The sequence below is a fragment of the Callorhinchus milii genome, unplaced genomic scaffold (genome assembly GCF_018977255.1).
Source record: "Callorhinchus milii isolate IMCB2004 unplaced genomic scaffold, IMCB_Cmil_1.0 Scaffold4, whole genome shotgun sequence".
Lineage (NCBI taxonomy): Eukaryota > Metazoa > Chordata > Chondrichthyes > Chimaeriformes > Callorhinchidae > Callorhinchus > Callorhinchus milii.
The window spans coordinates 78957103-78963102 of record NW_024704745.1 but is presented as its reverse complement, the minus strand read 5'-3'; positions in this window follow the sequence as shown (position 1 = coordinate 78963102).

Sequence of the window (6000 nt, the reverse complement as noted above, 5' to 3'; positions counted from 1 at the left end):
AACATGATAAGGCGCTGTATCAAATGCAAGGATTATTATAAGAACATAAGAATTAGGAGCAGGAGTAGGCCATTCGGCCCCTCGAGCCTGTGCCCCGCCATTCGATAAGATCATGGCTGATCTTCAGACCTAACTCTAATTACCCGCCCTCTCCCCATATCCCTAATCCCTCAATTTTTAAAAAGTCTATCAGTCTCAGCTTTGAAGATGTTCAAGGACTGACATCTACAGCCTTCTGGGGGAGTGAATTCCATAAATTCACTGCCCTCTGAGTGAAGAAATGTTTCCTCAACTCTGTTCTAAAAGGCTGACCCTTAATTTTAAGATTGTGACCCCTGGTTATAGATTCTCCCACCGGGGAAACAGTCCCTCTGTGTCTACTTTATCAGCCCTTTAATAATCTTATATGTTTTAATAAGATCTCCCCAATTCTTCTGTACTCTGGAGAATACAGCCCCAGTTTATTCAGCCTCTCCTCATAGGTCAGTCCCCTCATCCCAGGCACTAACCGAGTGAATCTACGCCGCACCCCCTCCAGGGCAAGTATGTCCTTTTTTAAATAAAGAGACCAAAACTGCACACAATACTCTCGGTGCGGTTTGACGAAGGCCCTATATAGTTGCAGCAAGACTTCCCTACTCTTGTACTCTAAACCTTTTGCAATGAACGCTAACATGCCGTTCGCCTTCTCAGTTGCTGCTGCACCTGCAAACTAACTTTTTGAGACTGGTGTACAAGGACACCCAAATCCCTCTGAACACTAACACTATCTAATCTCTCCCCCTCTAGAAAATAATCTGTTTTTCTATTTTTGCTACTTAGGTGAATAACTTCACACTTTCCCACATTAAATTCCATCTGCCACCTACTCGCCCACTCCCCTCGCCTATCTATATCCCGTTGCAATCTTTTTGCATCATCCTCAGAGCTCACTCTCCCACCGAGTTTAGTGTCATCCGCGAATTTAGATACGTTACATTCAATGTCCTCGTCCAGATCATTGATGTAAATTGGAAATAGCTGAGGCCCAGCACTGATCCTTGTGGCACTCACTAGTCACATCCTGCCAATTCGAGAATGACCCGTTTATCCCTACTCTGTGTTTTCTACCCGTTACCCACTCTTCAATCCATGCTAATAGGTTCCCGTTAATCCTGTGGGCCCTAACCTTGTGCAATATTATTATAAGATCCTCACCTTCACACATAAATCCGGCTCTGCAAGGAACATTGTTCTGGCATTGCAAGGAACAGTCATGGCTGTAGAGCGACTTGGGAGATAAAGAACAGAGTCTTACAAGTAGGGACAAAAAGCTCAACAAAGGAAATAGGGCATCAATGAGAAGGGGAAATAGTAAGAGGTCAAAATTAAAGGCGCTATACTGAATGCACAAAGCATTCGTAACAAGATAGACAAATTAAGCGCATAAATAGACATAACTGTATACGATCTAGTGGCTATGAGACGTGGTTACAGGGAGACCAAGGATGGGAGCTAAACATTCCGGGATATTCGACATATAGGAAAGATTGGCAATGTGGAAAACGAGGTTGAGGGGTGGGGGGTTAGCCCTGCTAATAAAGGATGAGATAAAAATAGTAGAATGGAAGGATTTTAAATCAGAAAATCAGAATGTAGAGTCAGTATGGGTGGAGGTAAGAAACAACAAGGCTCAGAAAACACTAGTGGGAGTATTTACAGACCTCCAAACAGCAGTCACAGTATTGGGCAGGGTATTAATCAGGAAATTAAAGGAACATGTAACAAGGGGAATACACTAATAGTGGGTGATTTCAATCTTCATACAGACTGGGAAACCAAATTGGCAAAAGTAAATTAGAGGATGTGTTTATAGAATGCATTAGAGATAGTTTTCTAGATCAGTATGAACCAACCAGGGGACAGGCGATTCTAGATCTTGTTTTGTGTAATGAAATAGGGCTAATCAGCAATCTGGAAGTTAAGGCTCCTCTGGGGCAGAGTGACCATAACATGATGGAATTTAGCATTAAGTTGGAGAGTGATGTCGTTGAATCCGAAGCAAGGGTCTTGAATCTAAATGAAGCAAACTTTGCAGGTATGATAGAAGATTTGGCTAATATAGACTGGGAAATTAGATTTAAAAATATGATGGTAGAGCAGCAATGGCAAACGTTTAAAGATCTAATACGTAATTCCCAACGATCACATATTCCCTTGAGGAATAAAAATACCACGGGAAAATATGAGAGTAAACTAGCTAGGAACATAAAGACAGATTGTAAGAGATTTTACAAGTACATAAAAGGAAGAGACTACCAAAAGTGAATGCGAGTCCATTGTAGGCAGAGACAGGAGAAAATATAAAGGGGAATAAAGAAATGGCAGAGTCATTAAACAATTATTTTGCTTCTGTCTTCACGTTAGAGGACAAAGAAAACTTACTGAAAATAGAGGGGAATCTGGAGGCTAATGTTAGTGAGGAACTTAAAGAAATGAACATTAGTAACCCAATAGTTCTAGAGAAATTGATAGGATGAAAAAACAATAAATTCCCTGGACCTGATGGCCGGCTTCCCAGGGTTTTAAAAGAGGTGGCTACTGAGATAGTGGATACTTTGTTTTTGATCTTCCAAAATTCCCTGGATTCTGGAATGGTTTCCAATGATTGGAAGGTCACAAATGTAACGCCGCTATTTAAGAAGGTTGCGAGACAAAAAATAGACCAGTCAGTCTGACATCGGTGGTAGGGAAAATTCTAGAATCCTTAATTAGGAACGTGGTCGTGGGGTACTTATAAAATTATAACATGATTAGGCAGAGTCAACATGGCTTTACGAAAGGGAAATCATGGTTAACAAATCTTATAGAGTTTTTTGAGGATGCAACTAGCAGATTAGATAGGGGGGAACCGGTAGATGTGATGTATTTGGATTTCCTGAAGGAATTCAACAAGGTGCCACATAAAAGGCTGTTGCATAAGATTAGAGCCCATGGAATTAATGGAATATATTAGCATGGATTGGAGAGTGGCTAACAGGAAGAAAACAAAGAGTAGGGATAAATTCTCAGATTGGCAGAATGTGACTAGTGGAGTGTCACAAGGATCAGTGCTTGGGACTCAATTATTTACAGTCTATATCAATGATTTAGATGAGGAAATAGAACTTAACATAATAATAATAATAATAATCCTTGCATTTGATATAGCGCCTTTCACGTCAGGAGGACGTCCCAAAGCGCTTCACAGAACACACTGTAAAGTGAATTGACTGTATATTTGTGGGCGAACGCGGCAGCCAATTGCGCACAGCAATGTCCCACAAACAGTCGTAGATTGAAAATGACCAATTTATTATTGTTTTTGGTTTTGGAGGGATTATTATTAGGCTCTGTGTGGAGTAAGGAAACTTGCCCAAGGTTTCGCCCTCTGCCTGGAATTGAACTCAGGTCTCTCGCTTGCAAAGTGAGTGCTCTAACCACTGAGCTACAGGACTCCACAAATTCTCCATATATCTAAATTCTCAGACAATATGAAGATAGGTGGGACAGTAAGCTGTGAGGATGACATACAAAGAATGCAAAGGGATATAGATAGGCGAGGTGATTGGGCAAGAAGGTGGCAGATGGAGTATAATGTAGGGAAGTGTGAAGTTATTCACCGAGGCAGTAAAAATAGAAAAGCGGATTATTTTCTGGAGGGGGAGAGATTAGATAGTGTTAGTGTTCAGAGGGATTTGGGTGTCCTTGTACACCAGTCACCAAAAGTTAGTATGCAGGTACAGCAAGCAATTAGGAAGGCTAATGCCATGTTGGTGTTCGTTGCAAAAAGGTTAGAGTACAAGAGTAGGGAAGTCTTGCTGCAGTTGTATAAGGCCTTAGTGAGACCGCACCGAGAATATTGTGTGCAGTTTTGGTTTCCTTATTTAAGAAAGAACATACTCGCCTTAGAGGGAGTGCAGCGTAGATTCACTAGGTTGGTCCATGGGATGAGGGGGTTGACTTATGAGGAGAGGTTGAGTAAACTAGGCCTATATTCTCTAGAATATAGAAGAATTAGAATTGATTCTTAAGGGTCTTGACAGGGTAGATGCGGTGAGACTGTTTCCCCTGGTTGGAGAATCTAAAACTAGGGGTCATAGTCTCAAGATTAAGGGTCAGCCTTTTCAAACTGAGTTGAGGAAACATTTCTTCACTCAGAGGTTAGTGAATTTGGCGAATTCTCTACCCCAGAAGGCTGGGGATGCTCAGTCTTTGAACATATTCAAGACTGAGGTTGATAGATTTCTAAAGGATAGAGGGATTAAGGGATATGGGGATAGGGCAGGTAAATGAAATTAGGTTAGAAGATCAGCTGATCTTATTAAATGGCGGGGCAGGCTCAAGGGGCTGAATGGCCTACTCCTGCTCCTATGTCTTATGGTTTTATGGTCTTAAATCCTCTGGCGGATGGGGAGCCAGTGGAGCTGGGCGAGACTGGGCTGATAGGGTTACAGAGCCTGGTGCAGGAGAGGACATGAGCTGCAGTGTTCTGAATGATGTGCAGCTTGTGCTACATCTGTGCCATGACCCACTCTGCCTTCCTCCACATCCGCAACATTGCCCGCCTCCGCCACTGCCAATTCCCTTGTTGGCTTTCCTCACTCTTCCCTCCACAAGCCGTACCTTCAGCCAAAAGCCTCACTCCTTTTTGATACATAACATGATAATAATAATCTTTGCATTTGATGTAGCGCCTTATCGACGTCTCAAAGCGCTTCACAGAATGTAATGTATACAGACTGTATATTTTGTGGGCTCCCTTTTTATGTACCATTAAATCCCATCTCCCCCTCCCCCTTCTCCGTTGCTCAGCATCCGACCATGCCACAGAACAGGGCTCTGGGACACTATCCTGCGTAAAGGGCACTGTGTGGGTGTAGTTGTTGCTGTTGTGGATCATTGTGGTTGCTTGCTGATAATATTACACATCTAGCCGGCTTACAACCTGTTTAAAGCACCATGTCCTGCTGCACAATAACTCCCAGCCCCACTCACCTATATGGTTTCCATTACCCTCGCATTTTAATTCAGGTTAGTTCCACAGGATTTGAGCTGATGGTTACCTTATGTGTTCCCCCTTCGGGCTGCCGTATCTCCTGAGGTCTGAGAGGAGCAGCCCAGGACGAAGATGAGCCACCAAAGAATAAACGCTGACAGCTGCTTGTTCCGCTCACTCATTCCTCCAGCATCTCGAATCGTATCCCGCTCCCCGCTGCGTACAAAACAGTCCGCTGTTCCAGCGTGGATTAGCAACTAAACCCAACACCAATGCCGATATCATGTTGCGAAGGCGCTTGGGGGACTCGGCAAGGCGAACTGCATTCCACAAAGTCTTTGAAGCGAAAACAATGTGTCACCTTTCAGCCCGGCTCAGTCGGTAGCACTCTCGCCTCCGAGTCAGAAGGTTGTCAGTCAAAGTCAGTCAAGTCAATCAGTCAGGATGGTCAAATCCCTGACTTGGTCCAGCGCCTTGGAACGTCCTCCTGACGTGAAATGCACTGTACAAATCCCGCGGGACTTCTCAAAGAGAGAAGGGGGTTTCTCTCTCCTGGTGTCCTGGCCAAGAAAGACCGCAATAACATTGATCAATCACTCCATGGCTGTTTTGCAGGACACTGCTTTGTGCAAACTGACTGCTGAGTTTGTCTGCAAAATACACAGGATTGGAGGCAAGCTTGGAGGAAGGGGAGGGGAGGCGAGGCAATGACCATTGGTGTGGTTGAAGAGGTAGGTGTTAAGGTTGGATTTAAAGATAGAGTGATGAAGCGGTAGGGAACAATAAAAATAATAATCCTTGCATTTGCATTTCTTGCATCCTTGCATTTCACTTCTTCGAGACGTCTCAAAGCTCTTCACAGAATACACTATTAAGGGAATTGACTGAATATTTTGTGGGCAAAACGCAGCAGCCAATTGCGCACAGCAGCGTCCCACAAACAGTTGTGGACCGAGCAACCAAATTATTATTTATCTATTTAT